This window comes from Peromyscus californicus, unplaced genomic scaffold (assembly GCF_007827085.1).
Source record: "Peromyscus californicus insignis strain IS unplaced genomic scaffold, ASM782708v3 Scaffold_4__1_contigs__length_199733344, whole genome shotgun sequence".
Classification (NCBI taxonomy): domain Eukaryota; kingdom Metazoa; phylum Chordata; class Mammalia; order Rodentia; family Cricetidae; genus Peromyscus; species Peromyscus californicus.
This window is the reverse complement of record NW_026294562.1, coordinates 147,279,918-147,294,857: the sequence shown is the minus strand read 5'-3', so window position 1 is coordinate 147,294,857 and position 14,940 is coordinate 147,279,918.

Sequence of the window (14,940 nt, the reverse complement as noted above, 5' to 3'; positions counted from 1 at the left end):
TTCAATCAGGAACTTCTAGACACAATAATAACAAGTTTAGTGAAAAGAGAAAAGGTGGTAGAAATCTACCCACAAATGAACCAGTCTCTGCAATTTTCAGAAATAAGCATTAAAATACCAGTGGTAAAATGTGAAAAAAATAAATGGTAGAAATTAGAATTTCCTAAACAGAATAGAGATCATTTTTTAATAAGTAAACTCAAACTATTAAAAAACACATTGAGCATCTTAAGTGAAAAAAAACCAGAATGAACCTTTAAACAGAAAATTCATAAAAGAGTAGAACAGTGCACTGTAAAATAAGTCAGCTGATGACAAATAGTTAACAAATGAGGAGGTGAGTGTAGTTGGAGTTTTATCCAGTCCCGCTCAGACCTGCAGCCACTCAGACCCAAATAAACACACAGACACTTATATTATTTAAACTATTTGGCCTAATGGCTCAGGCTTCTTGTTATCTAGTTCTTATATCTTAAATTAACCCGTTTCTACTAATCTATAAGTTGCCATGTGGCTTGTGGCTTACTGGTACCTTACATCTTGCTTCTTATGGCGGGGGCGGCTGGCAGTGTCTCCTGACTCAGCCTTCCTGTTCCCAGAATCCTCCTCTCTCTTTGTCCCACCTATACTTCCTGCCTGGCTACTGGCCAATCAGCATTTTATTTATCAATCAATAATAGCAACACATTTTCACAGCATACAGAAAGACATCCACAGCAGGTGAAATATTTAAAAGCTTATTAAAGAACTATAGTCTGATGGCAGAGATTTTCTCAAGGCATCAAGTTGTCTTAACAGAAAGCAAAGGAATGGTCAGGGGGCAGGGAGCTAGATGAGGAGGTACATAGATTTTTTTTTTCAAAAATATAGAAAAAACTCGTCAGGAATTCATGAAATTATAACAAGTATAAGCCAAATGAACTCAAGAAATTATCATCCATCTGTTATAATAAGTACTCTAAAACTAAAATCAGAGACAAAATTCAAAAAAACATTGCTCATAAAGACATATTTACATCAAAGAAAGTAGGGTCCTAAGGAAATGCTCAGGAGAAATGATGGAAATGAGAAGGCCTTGAAAATAGGCTTTAGAAAATAATTTAAAATTACCAAAAACAAGCTTCAAGGTTTTAAATGTTACTGGTAGCTTAATTTAGTTTTAATTACATAGAATAAGTAGAATGGCTAATTTATTGACAGTGTAGCTCTGGATGGTCACGTGGTAACACCATAAACTCTCATGTTATTAAAAGCCTAACAGTCAAGCCATTGCATTATCATCTCTACCCCTTTAATGTCTATCATTTGAGTTGGAAATGGCTACACAGGGTGTGTTCCCAACCCACTTCCAAGTCTTTTTGTTGACCCGCTAGTGAATCAGCGCACCTCACGTGGATGTGGTTGGGATAGTAATCACTGGAGCCTGAGTAAAATCTTTTATATTCATGATTATGGGTTCATTCCATGTGTATAAAACCTTACAATTTGCTATGATTCACCCTACCCAACCCTAAAGTTTCCCTCATGATATCTAATTAGTGCCAAATTTACTTTTACTTTCAAAATCTGTTAATTTTGGTCCACATTTACTTTCATAAGAAGTATTGACAAGGTTAAGAAGTACAAAAATAATCTCAGCAAATGGAAATACTTATAGATAAAAATTCCTTAATATGATAACATGCTTGAAATATTTAATATCTAGGAAATATTTAAAATCTCAAAGATATAACACTAGATTCCTGAAGAAAGTTCCCAAATTCAAAATCAATCAAACCAACAGAATGACAGCTGGTACTAACATGTAATGTGAGACATTTGCTCAGTAGGAACACTCTCATGGCCAGAAGGAGTATTAAGTAGATGCTTTAGTCAGAACACACACTCCAGGGGAAGATACCACTTTTCCAACAAGCTTTTTAGATACCTATGCGGGTAGCAAACATGTACATGATCACTAATGTTATTTACTCATAGATCAAACTATAATCTAGTACAATAAATAAATGTACATCAGTGGTTCAGAAGAAAAGACACAAGTCTTGATTTTTTTCAGTAGGTGTTTGAGTTCCTATGCACATACATGGTACAGGATTCACTTATATACTGAACCAAATTTTTTCCCTCTCTCCTTTCCTTCCCTCCTCTCCCCTCTACTCCCCTCTCCTCTCTCTCTCTCTCTCTCTCTCTCTCTCTCTCTCTCTCTCTCTCTCTCTCTCTTCATCTCTCTCCTCTTTCTCTCCCATTAATCAGTAATAGTGAATTGTTATTAATAAAGAGGCCATACTATTTCCATAGTATCCCATATTTCTGATCAGAGACCATTGCTTGGAGGTTAAGATTTTGCACAAGTTCGTGTTCATTAAAGGTGACAGTTACCCACTTGGTTCCATTTACTGCTTACCAGCTACTATGTGTCATGCAAAGTCTTCCCATTTATCTCCTTCAAAATAATCAATATAAAAATAGCAAATGACTTGTAGCTGTTCATGTGTTTAGTGTCTCAACTGCTGTTACCACTTAAGTCAAATAACAGGTGTATGGAAAACATATATGGCAACTGGAGTAGTAACAAAAACATAAGTCCCATTTTTAGAGCAAACTGCAAGCTACTTTATAAAGATAAAATAAAATTCATAATGATTTTGACCATCTTCTGTGCATGTAAGAAAATTTCAGTAATCCATATATATTTCTAGGTAGTGGTTTACTCATGATTTTTCTTCAGTACAATAAATAACACCAAAAAGAAATGTGTTTTTCCAGCCAACAAAACCATGCATTTTGCTAGCCATTTGTTATTTATTTGTTTTAATAAATTTGATTCCAAGGCTCCCTCGTGCTTTTAAATCAGTTCTTCCCCAGGTAGGTGTTTATTTCAAACACTTAGCAATAAATAAAGCTGTATGTTTGCTGGCTAGTCCCTTTTCTCCACTGAAAACAGGAGTATTCTTCTCTTATTGATGAATCTATTCCTTTCATTCAGAACAACACACCACCTAAGATGTAAAAGATATGTGGATGCATAAGGCCAAGGACTCCCCTTTCCAAGCCTACCCTTGGGTTCATGTGCCTCCTCCAGGCTCTGCTACAGATAGAATTCTGAGTGGCTTCTAAGACACCTATCCTGTTGATAAATACCTTTGAAATTTCCTCCTTTGGATGACAACCTGGACCCATCAAAACAATGGGACTTTGTTGCTCTCATGTTTTATGTTATTTGACAAAAGTGAAAATATCTAAAAATTTTAGCAGGGTCATAACCCTGATGATTCGGATTAGTCAGGAAGGATATTGTCCTGAGAAGTTGTAATGACATCAAAGTCTTTCAACAGAGATTGAGCCCTTCTCCAGAGAAGCAGAGAACTGAGCTCCTGATAGACACATTGAAATAGTGAGCTGCCCTGTTGTGAGGGCCAGTGGATGCTCTCCTCTGTATTTCTTCTCTCTACTGTGTTATGTTGATCTAAGTATTTTTAAGTGTTTTTGTGACTCACTACAATTCAAATTTTATTGTAAGTAAAAGAACTTCTAGTGATATTTCTAGCAACAGTTCAAGTTCAACCACATAATATTCAGATGATTTTGAGAATACATGTCTATAGAATTATAAATTTCAATCCCTTGTATTTAAACACAAAATAATTTTTCAGTAGGGTAAAGAATAAAAAAAAATAGGAATGTGACATTTTCTGGAACCTCAAGAAGTTCTGTCCATTTCTAATCCATTTTTAAATTATTGAAAATTCAATTCAAATATTTGCTAGTTGCCTGTGGAAAATGGGTTTTTTTATTTATTTATTTATTAATTGCTTTGGAAGGTCTGACTCATATAGATTCAGAGATGTACTTACAGAAATACACTGTTATTTCATGTCCTTTCTTTAAAGTAATGGCACTGTGAATATTTTCCTAAGGAGTTTATTCTGCTATTCCCAGGAGGAAGGGATAATGGCAGGTCTAAGACACCATCTTATCCAAGCCAAGCTGGATGAGCCAATGTACTTACTGAGGATATGGCAGGAACTTGGTGACCTGGATAGCAGCATTAGGGAAAGGCCACCTCGGTATGGTTGCAACTCATGGAATCTGTGTTACTACTGTCAGGTCCCAAAGAAACTCAGGACAAATGGCTAACTGTGTGGCCAATTAACCTACCAAAATGCACACTAGCAGCCAGGCTCTCTGAGCATCACAAGTACCTGTTACAGAGTCCTGGCTCCTCTCAGCATTTCTCACCCCTGTCTTCTGTCCCTACTCTAAACCTTTCCAGCCCTGAATTTCGCTTCCCTTCCTCCAGCTTCTGGTTCCTACAAAAACCTCCCATTTCAGCCACACATTCTCTTTGTTCTCTCGGTTCTTCACTCTCTCTTGGCCTCTGTTCTTGGGTCCTGGTCCCCTCTCTTTGCTTCCTTGCTCTTCTCTTCCTCTCTCACACTCTCCCAGTCTCCCTCTCCTCTCCTGACCATGTTCAGTCTATTACTTTCTCTCCCTGCTCTAGACTCTTCCAGATGCCTCTGGCTGTACTCTCCCTCACATCTACAATAAAAACCTTCTCAACCACACCTTGGAGTGGTCACATCCTCATTTCCTTCAACTGCACTCTCCTGTTAAGCATACAGACAACTCCACTGAAGAGTCTTCCTTCCTTTAGTGGTAACATTTGTAAAAACACAGACGGGCTCCTCACAAAACTTGTGCATTTCGTGAGTCTCCCATAATCCCCTGAGCCTCAGAGAAAAGGAAACAATTACACGGCAATGACATTCTCTCATGATGTATTACACAGCAATGACATTCTCTCATGATGTAAGGGACAGATGTTCCACTCTCATAGCCTAAGGTCAACCCAGGGCTCTCTGTCTTTGTTATGACAATGAGATTTTCAAAACCAGCTGCATAGGTCCTTAGAAATCACAGAGACACCCCACATTTCAGGTCAGGAAAAGGGAAGTGGGTCATGCCACAACATTTGGAGATAGGAAGCTCCAACCTCACTTCGAATTAACCCAGGCTTTTCATTTGGCTTACACATCTTAGTCTTCCTCGCTATGGTGTCATTTAAATCGCAGACTTCAGAGCTTAGAAGTTTGTAAAAATAGAGATGAAGGAGCATGGGCTATTAAACAGGAACATAGTACAATCCTATTTGAGTTTTAATAAAATTCCTTGATGACCTTGTGAAATACTGATCAGAAGATTACATGACTATCAGATAAAGCAGTTCACACAGGATAATCCCATCCAGACATGAACTGGAGAAAGACAATGGGAAGTGGAGCTCACTGATGAAAGAAAATGGGACAAATATCAGAATCTAAGAAATGATGGGCTAAATACCCATGAACACAATGCTTAAGACAGTGTATGACTTCATGGATCAGCACACTGCTTACAGGAGGAATCAGTCAAAGATGGAACACAGGCCGCGTAGCTAGTAATATGTAATGCATATGTGCGTATATGTAATGTATACATGTACAATGTATATAATATGTACATGTAGGATTGTGAACAAAAATCATATTAGGATAGGTAGCTTGTGTCAACAGCAGCAATAGTTATTGTCACTCATATCTAGCGCCTGTCATAGATACCATGCAAAGGACATGACACACTGTTCTAGTTTCATTTCTGTTGTGATGAAACACTGGAAAAGATCAACTTTAGAGGTAAAAGGGGTTCCAGGTTCTCTTCTGTCACTTCAGGTAAGTCCCAGCAGAGACTCAGGCAGCCAGTGTCAGCACACCCACAATCAAGAGCACTGGAAACACAGGCACCCGTGATGCCTGCTCACTTGTTCTCAGTTGTTTTCTTCACTCTTAGTTCAGGGCCCGTTGCAGAGAATGGTGAAATAAAGAGTCAGTTAGATCAACTAATAAAGATAATCCCCATTGACGGGTCCACAGGCTAATCTGCTCTAGACAATTTCTCAGTACGCTTTCACAAGCTGACTTAAAACTATCACACACACACATTCACTGATATTGTTGTTTGAGACAGGGTTTTACCATGAAGACCACCCTGTCCTCAAGTGCTGGGTTACATGTATGAGCCCTCCCAACTGGCTATAACTCATTATTATTATTATTGTTATTATTATTATTGTTATTATTATTATTCATTATATTATTCGAGTGCTGATATAAAATACAACTAAATGAGTTCTACCTATCTTTCCATTTTTACTTCAACCACCATGTCCTCAGCTACTCTGAAAGTCAGAGGGGGTTTTGATCATCTCCTACAACTTCTATTTCCATCACTCTCAGAACCTTAGTGTAGTTATGGTGGGAAAAGTCACCTCAGATTTTACTTTAACTAGGAACTCATGCTTGCTGCTGACGGTGCCCTTACTGCCAGCTAAACTCCGTTTGGGTGTCTGGATGCATACATTCCCGGGCACCATTGCCATACAAGTTCCTTGGGTAAGTGTTCAGGTGAGTTCATTTGAATATGAATTGAACAATTCAGTGTATTACTTTTCCATATTCACAGAAAGGGCTTATTGAGTCGGACCATGTTAGTGAACTGCAATGATGCCCACTTTTTACATAAGACTGTCAACCCACATCCCAGAAGGCAGAATCTTATATGAGGAACTTTCAGTTAAGCAGTGGTGTTTTTAATTGCCCTACAACAGGATTCCTACTGGTTTACCAGACTTCCTGCTGAGACAGTACAACCAGGAGCTCCAATTTGCATCAGAAAAAGTTAAAATCTTAACTATGGGAGATCTGAGTGGTTACCATGGCAACAGAAGTGACAGAAGCTAAAGGAGCTGACAACCTCCACTGAAGACTAGAGGGCTAGCTCTCCTAACAGAGGTGAAGAGAAACAGTCCCCAAGCGCAAATTCACTCTCCTTGCCTTTGAACTCAAGACTCTGACATCAGCAACTATTCGGATCTGCTGTGAAAAACACAAATTCCTGCCCTAGCAGAACCAGTCCATGCTGACTTTCTCTGTGGAAGATGTTATTTCTTCTTGGGTTGTCCCTCTCCCACCAGGAAATGAGGCAGGGTTTCAGTCCCTCATACCTTACACTGCCTGGGCGGTGGATTTATCTTGCCCAGCATACAGCCTCCCAGTCCAACTGTGGTGGTGCACACCTATCATCCAGCCACCTGAGATGTGGAGTCAAGAGGATCAAAGCTCTAGTTCACCCTTGGCTACACAGCTAGCTGGAGAATAACTTGGGCTAATTAGACCCTGTCTCAAAACTCAGTCAAGCAGTTATTCAATGAACTAATAAAAATAACAAAAATAAAAACCCTTACCCTGAATCAATGCCTGTCTCACCCACTGCTGCTCTTGGAGGTCAGAAGCTCTCACATTCACAAGCAGTTTGAAATAAAAGGGGACAAAATTTGAATCTAATGTTCCACAGGAAATTAACATAGGAAATTCAGATGTGTGGAGCTGGGTTGAAATTCTTTTTATCAGAATACCTCTGCTGTTGTGGAGAGAGGAAGACAGAATTACTGGACTCCTCAGAAATGAGTGAAGGAAAAGTAATGGGATACAGAACCTACTGGGCTCCATCCCTGCACAAATGCAGCACATCAATGTTTCTGTCTTCATAGAATTCAATACAAAAGTACTCTTCTCCTATTCCTATCTGCCATCTGCTGACTAAAGTGTGTGCACACCCCTCAAGTGTGGGCACTGGGGCATTATTTATTGTTCGCACTTTTATGGTTAATCTATCTTATACATTGATCTATAAAATCACATTTGAGGATTTTAAATTTTCTGATATAAGACATTTCAATATATAATTTTTCTTGGATTAGTTTTGGTGAATATTTGTCCTATATTGATTGTTAATTCATCCAGGTTCCTCAAAAGATAATCCTTTCTTCACTACACAAAAACATCCCATATTAGTAGAATAGTGAGTCCTTTGTGAGTGACATTATTTCTGGTATTTCAAATGCTCACCCTAACAAGAATGTCATTGTGTCAAGGCTACACTTACAGTGATCTTCATAACTGATAGTCAGGGACCAACATGCTGTTTATCTTTGATATATTAATTACATGCTGTCTTTTTAATTTATTATTTTATTTATTTATTTACTTACTTATTTATTTATTTATTTATTTATTTATTTATTTATTTATTTATTTATTTTGGTTTCTCGAGACAGTGTTTCTCTGTGTAGCTTTGGAGCCTGTCCTGGATCTCATTCTGTAGACCAGGCTGGACTCAAACTCACACAGATCAGTCTGCCTCTGCCTTCCAAGTGCTGGGATTAAGGGTATGTGCCCGGCTAAATGTCTCTGTCTTTAATTACCATAAAATCTGATCTCTTAGGACCTTATGTGAGATTGTAAGTTAAGGTCAACTGACAGCTATTGGCCTGATTTTAAAATTAGGTTTTCCATTTTGTAAGTGGTTCACTCCTCCATTCATCGACCTGTTCTGTATTCTTTTTCTCATTTTTGTCTACTCAGTGTAGCCGCATTATTTTCTACACATTTTTCAAGCATATGAAAATAAATGAACCAACCTGTGATATTTTATACTTTACATACTATTGTTTTGCTCATATCAAATAAAATTATTCTAAAGAGATCATATTGTAAACCATCTTGCTAATTTTTAATGCTTTTGTTTTTGAAGCAGCTTCACCATCCATAACTTTTTTTTAAAAAATTTATTTATTTATGTGTACAGTGTTCCACCTGCATGTGTGCTTGCCTGCCAGAAGAGGGCGCCAGATCTCATTACAGATGGTTGTGAGCCACCATGTGGTTGCTGGGAACTGAACTCAGAACCTTTGGAAGAGCAGCCAGTGCTCTTAACCACTGAGCCATCTTTCCAGCCCCACACTTTAATTTCTGGCATTCTTACCCTTTTGTTCCCTTCCTGAGTAGACCGATGCTGAGGGGCATTTACACTTCACATTGCTTCTTACCTATGTGCACTTTACAATGGGCGAGAGTCTGGGACTTCAGTCAGGCACATATGTGCAGTTTACAATGGGCCACAGTCTCTGTGACTTCCATCAGGCATGTTGGGTTCTTTTGATTCACACTAATCGGAGGTCATTGTGCATAAATTTGCTTGAACGAGAGATATTTCCCTCAAGTTCAACTCTGCTGAGAGTGTATCATAAAAAAGTTTCGTTTATTCACTAGCTCTACAAAAACCTGCTGAAATGATCATGTTTCTTTAAAGCCAAAGTCTAAATTGCATTAGTTAAGGTGAGAGCAAGCTGTGTTTCTGTACTAGAAATAACATTTTTCTAATAACATAGTTTATTCTTTTTATTAGCATGTTTCACCTTGAAATTTTTATAAAGGCATTTATATTATATGTATGTTTAAAAGAAGACTTATTTCAGTCAAGTGTTTTATGATACAACAGGAAGATTGTGGGAAATTTCCATAATTTATAGTTTGTGAAATATTTACATTACTTTTATTTGAATGTATTAAAAATCACTCTATTACATCATCTTGTTTTCTTTGTGGGTAAATTTTATGCAATTATCATATATGTTATATCAAATAACATAAAAAGACTCAGATTTTCTATTTTATCTGATGCTTTCTTTATAAATTTTATATATAGGGAAATGTATTTAATTTAACAGAAGGACTTTTATAATATCCATTTATTTATGAACTTATTTCCTTTTGTTTTAGTGTGTCTGTAGTATTCTGGCCTCTGTAACTGTTGAAATATACCTATTAGCCAATAGTTCCTTGTTTGTGTGTATTTTTTCAGCTCTGTAAACACTCAGGCTTTCATTTTGTCTCTGTTTTCGTACTCATATTACTGCATGGAAATTTTTTGTCTGTTGACAGTTGCATTTGTTTATTGTTCTGAATCTCTGTGTTAATGTCTTCTATTAATTTTAGAAAATTCAAGATTCAGAACTGTACTTAGCCTTTGTTCTTTACTTTTCTTTTTCCATGAAACTTAAATTTCACATGTATTAGTATGTTGGAATAACTCAAGGGTCTTTTAGAATATTCCATTCTGAAATACACACTTACTACACCTGCCAGATTATTATTATTATTATTATTATTATTATTATCATTATTATTATTATTATTATTATTATTATTATTATTATTATTATTATTTGGTTTTTCAATACAGGGTTTCTCTGTGTAATTTTGGTGCCTGTCCTGGATCTCACTCTGTAGACCAGGCTGGCATCAAACTCACAGAGATCTGCCTGGCTCTGCCTCCGGAGTGCTGGGATTAAAAGTGAGTGCCACGGCTACACCTGCCAGGTTATACTGCCCACTTTCTTTCTAATGTTAGTAATCTTTTAGCTTCTTATATCTTTGCATTTTTTAGAAAAAGTCTGCACCTAGTTTTTACGTGATTTATCACAGAATCTTTACAGTCCCAGTGTTTTGTTTTGTTTTTATTTTGTTTGTTTGTTTTGCCTTCTCCCTAGTCCTATAATAACAGATATTTCTCATCCCAAGGCTTGAAAATCAGCTATTCAACTTCTAAAAATGTCTGTAAAGAGTCTCTACTCATTTTTTTTTTTTTTTTTTTTTTTTGGATTTTCGAGACAGGGTTTCTCTGTGTAGCTTTGCGCCTTTTCTTGGAACTCACTTGGTAGCCCAGGCTGGCCTCGAACTCACAGAGATCCGCCTGGCTCTGCCTCCCGAGTGCTGGGATTAAAGGCGTGTGCCACCACTGCCCGGCAAGAGTCTCTACTCATGACTGAGGCTAGATGGTCGGACTGCGTTTCTACACTTGCTCCCCCACACACACATTAGAGAATAATTAACTCTTTCTATTAATCAATTGTAGCTATGTTCTCAGTGTTGTGAACAAGTCAAGTTCAAACTGATATAGAATCTGAGGCTATAGAAATGAACATGTCTCCATCTTCCTATGTTGCTAAACACATTGCTGGGTTTTCTTCCTCTCCTCAGAGGACTGTTTGGAGAAGCCCATTCCTCTCCGCATGAAGTCAGTGATGGTCAAGAGGTAAGCAGACACTGTTGTTCACCCTCAATGCACCTCAAACAGGATATTGTTCTGTTTTGATTCATCTTAGCTTTGTGGCTTTGGAGTACTTCTGTTGCTTTGAGAAAGGACTTCAGAACTTATACTTTACTAGTTTTTCATAGATTCCTTCTCCTGCTGCAAAGTATTTCATGTTCCTGCTTATGGTTTTTAGTAAATTGTAAATTAAAAACTAGGTCTGGTTTCTTCATGCCTCTATAGACACATGCTAATTAGGATTATTCTTCTGTCAAGAACGAGTTAGGAGTGTTTTCTATTAATTTAATTTCATATCAACTTTAATGGTAGTGGTATATTTCTACTACTTTTCCTTCTTGGTGGATTATTTTAGGCTCTAATAGAAAACTTTGACCATTTATAGCCAATCCTATTCAAAATATCAGAAATGGAACTCCAAGTTTTATTCTGTCTCCAAAGAGTAATGAAAGAACAGGGTTTTTTTTCTCCAATTTAGCTTAAGATTTCTTCTTAGCTTCTCAGTCTCTTAGGAATCACTTCTTCTTTTTTCTTAGTTGGAAAAAATACTTAAGTAGGAAAAGTATTTCCACACCTGAGCATTTTGAGTGGCTTCAAGTCTGCCTGGAAACAACAGCGAAATAAATCTTTGTACCCTCTTATGTCCTCAAACATAATTTTTACTTCTTTCAAGCTTGAATAGCTGTTCTTAGTGAGTGGATTGTTCAAGGGAAATTATTATGTTGATTCCAAGTCTATTATCATGCACCTCTAAATAACTTTGGATCAATCTAATTCTATGGAGGCATAATTACTGCAACTTAATGGGCTGCTGATTCTAAAAAGCTGGAACACATTTCATTTTAATGACCATGTATTTCTGATATCAAAATTTATATATCAATTAGCAAGGAAGAGACAGTTATTGATAATAATACTTGATCTATTAATAATAGACTAAAAGAACACGTATAGCAAACATTGCTTAAGAGAGAATAATAAATATCTCTGATTAAAACCTTCCTGAGTGAACTGTGTGCAATAGCCCATGTCTGTATTTCCAGCCACTAGCCAGGCTACAGATAGAGTATCACAACCACAAGGCCAGCCTGGGTAGCATAACAAGACTGCCTGTCTAAAGCATTAACATACAAGAAAATCGAGGATATAGCTCAGTGATAGAGTATTTCCATATATGCATGTACATATATGTATACATGGAAGTGTGTGTGTGAACTTGGATTTGAATCCCATCCACAAGCAACTGATCATGTAACTGGTTCCCCACTGAATAGTAGAGCAAGCACTGGAAAAACATACACTTAGAGTACTGAAAGAGAGAGTTCAAGGCAGAGGTTGAGACATCAGAGATTACCAAGTTACCTCAAACTGAGAAAGAGACAGGGAAGGTGGAATCACAGGTGGCTGCTAGAAGGCCATGTCCAGAAAGACTGGGAGACAGTGATCTGAGAACAAGACAAAACCTTAGGTTTGTCTATAAAGGACACATAATGACAGAACTAAAGAGCACTACTAGTTTGGGAAAGAAAGGAACAAGAGCACATTCAATTAGATCCAACCTTCACTCATGGCAACCAAGAGAAATTGAGATCTCAGAGTGGGATGGAGACTAGCAGGTCTAGAGTAGCCACAAATCTAACTTAAAATCAAATCAAGAAACAAAAATAGAAAGGTTAAAACACATGATTGGAAGACCCTAATTTTTTTTCTAATCATACTCATCATATGTCAGATTCTTTTATTGAAAACATTTTGTCTGCTAGTCCTGTTCTTTGTTTACTTGTTTTGACAGGGTCTCACTTTGTAGCCCATGATAGATTAAACTCACAGTTCTCCTGACTCAGCCTCCTCAGCGCTAGGATTGCTGGCATGTGCTGCCATGCCTACAGGATCCCATTCATACTAACAGAACAGGAAGAGGAAGAGGAAGCATTTGGTGTTCATTTTGGCAGCTCTGGGTTTCACTGTGCTTGGAAAGTAGGACTAATAGTTGATTCCATCCTGTGTCCCACGAGCCTCAAAGATGTGACACCTTGACTCTGACTTTCTTTTGGGATATCCCAGATGTCTAGTAAAAATAAATGAGGAAAAATAGGTCTTGAAAGCTTCCAGTAAAGACCAGAAAAGAAGTTAGGGTCTTTATGAGTGTCTTTTAATGAGATAATATGCAATGTTATCGTTGTCATGAAGGATTCCATTTATTTAATTATAGTTAATATGTACTGATCAAAAACTGCCAATCTACAAATTAATAGAAGGAAAGTTACACTAGAAATGTAAGAAAAGCCAAATATTGAAATAAGCTGAACAGCATAATCCTAACAGCATAGGCAAATGATGTCTTGTAAAATTATACAGGAAGGAAATATACCATAGCTATCTCCAGTCATGATTCCTGAATTATTGTATTTATCTTCATTAGAATTTCTGAGCTTTGCCTGGTGTATCTAAGCAACTGTGACTTTCACTTCACATCTGCCTCACTACAGCCTCAAAAATCATAAAATGGCCTCCTACTGCTGACTAACAGCAGGCTTTACTGATTATAACATTCTGGTGCATAAAATGTAGATATAATGAAGATATTTTCTGAATAGATCCTGTTTGCTGATTTCACAACTTGTTTCTCCCTGGTCCTTTACTGGATACCTCCAAAAGACTCACCCACCCAATGCATCGATCAGCTGACCTTGGAGTCCATGGCTCCTGGGGCACAATGTGCCTTCCAGATCCTGAGAGACTTATGCATTCTTTAGGCAGTGAAACATTCAGGCCACTTTGTGTTTGTATGTTCCCTTAGTGGACAAGGAAGCAGGAAGGCTTGACAGGACAATTGGTCTTAGACAGTAATCTTTTGTGCCCTGTATGACTTGCAAAGTTCACTGTATCCTGGCAACTACAACTGTATTGATCCTGGCAATTGCCATTATATTTTGTTTCTGATAAACGTATAAGAAGCCTGATTTCTCTCAATAAAATTGTCACAGCCTCAGTTGTACTGCGACTCCTCAAACCTGGCCTGATTTCAATCTTTGTGGCCATATCAAGTGACCTTGGCCCAATAAGTAAGTGCAGGGATTTACACTCACTAAGTTTCATTTAAAATACTTTTAATCACAATAAAAATATATTTATATTTATATAAATAAAATACAGAGATTGCTCAGTCATGAAGATTGCTGTGGGATGGTCTGTATGTCAAATGTGTTGCTGATTGGTCAATGAATAAATCACTGATTGGTCAGTGGCCAGGCAGGAAGTATAGGCGGGACTAACAGAGAGGAGAATTGAGAGAACAGGAAGCTGGGTGAGGGAGACACTGCCAGCCGCCATCAGGACAAGGAAGATGTAAAGTACCGGTAAGCCACAAGCCACGTGGCAAGATATAGATTAATAAAAATAGATTAATTTAAGCTGTAAAAACAATTAACAAGAAGCCTGCCACGGCCATACAGTTTGTAACCAATATAAGTCTCTGTGTTTATTTGGTTGGGTCTGAATGACTGTGGGACTGGCGGGTGTCAGAGATTTGTCCTGACTGTGGGCCAGGCAGGAAAACTCTAACTACAAATGGCACCCAACGTGGGGCAAGAGTTTCCACCTAAAAACTAAAAAAAAAAATTCTAAAATAAAACTAAAAACAGCTTCCTAATTGTCTCTCTCAAATGAATGACAGCTGCCGGTTTGAGCTACTGGTGGGTTCCTAGCGTGTGCGCTCGACCTGCCGCCATATGGCGGGAATGAGGCCTCTACAAATGACACATTAAACTGCATGGTGGATTTAGCTTTTGCTAGTACAAAACAAAAAAAGAGGTTTCTGGGCTACATGCTACTTGGATAAAAACACAGACCCATGATAGCTCCCAGAGCTGGCGGTAAAGTACCACCGCCATGTTGGAAAGCTAAGGTGGGCGGAGCCAGCAGCCACAGCTGCTACAGTTTAAAACAAGAGAT